We start from the raw sequence: 1146 nt of genomic DNA, 5'->3' as shown, positions 1-1146 counted from the left end.
CATGCGCTTCTGCTGCGTCGACATCTTCTCACTAGCGCCCTCTGCAATCAGCTGCAAAACACACGCGGATAATCAGTGAGTTATGAGAGGCATGTGTCCCCTTCTGTCTCTGACCCTGCGCCTGCTGCCTCATGCTCATTATATTATCAATGAAATACTTTCATCTATCTGTCCCCCACCTCCTTCTCATCCATCTCCCTGTTGTTAACTCTCTTCCCATCAGGGCAAGGCAATTATTATAGGGCATGTGAGAAATTGCCTTAAATTTTCTCTAAAATGGAAGGGCACCGAGGCAATTTTAAAAGGCACCGAGGCAACTCTCAAAATTTGAGAAGGGCACCAAGGCAATGTAAAATAAAGGAAAACTCATAACAAATCAATACACAACTTTGAGTCAAAGATAACATTACATCATCGTCTTTCTTTTAATGTACAAAATCGTAGTTTAACATCATATCGACTTCACACCACTCAGTGATTGTGGCACTCTGTTCAAAAAAGATGTGTGTGCGCGCGCGTGTGTGTATACGTGGCGTGTGTGCGTGTGTGCATAGAAGAATTCTTCAAAATATTATGGCGAAATTATGAAATTGGTCTTTTACTCTTCATCATTTTCGTGACTATTATAACACCGAATGTAACATTCGTGACCGTAACACCCCCCCCCCCACCCCACCCTGTACCCCCCTCTGCTACTGGAAGTACAGTAACGAGGAACTTTACATGCCCATTATCGGTTTCAAGCTAGTACAGCACGCGCGCACGTTATGTTGACTTGACTAAAAACGTAACCCAGGGCAGTAGATTATAGGGCTCCGACAGCAATTACACAAAAGGGCAACGCAAGTCACGGCCATCAGTCAAGTTGGATTTTCAGAGGCAGTGCGGCGATTGATAGGGGCACCGACCTCAATTGCCGTCGGTGCCGCCGGTTAATTCGAGCCCTAGTTCCCATCTCTCTCGCTGTCACTCACCTCTAATCTATTTCCTTTTCATTCACCTTCTAATCTCTTTCCCTGTCATTCACCTTACCATCATTCTTCCTGCCAGTTGCTATTTTTCATCCCTCTTCATGTTATCCAACTTCTCATCCCTCTCTCCATTACTAACCTACCCCTATCGCTCATCTTCCTACAATTCCTCTAC

The sequence above is a fragment of the Priapulus caudatus genome, unplaced genomic scaffold (genome assembly GCF_000485595.1).
Source record: "Priapulus caudatus unplaced genomic scaffold, Priapulus_caudatus-5.0.1 Scaffold187, whole genome shotgun sequence".
Lineage (NCBI taxonomy): Eukaryota > Metazoa > Priapulida > Priapulimorpha > Priapulimorphida > Priapulidae > Priapulus > Priapulus caudatus.
The sequence above is the reverse complement of the archived record's forward strand: the minus strand, read 5'-3'. Positions refer to the sequence as shown.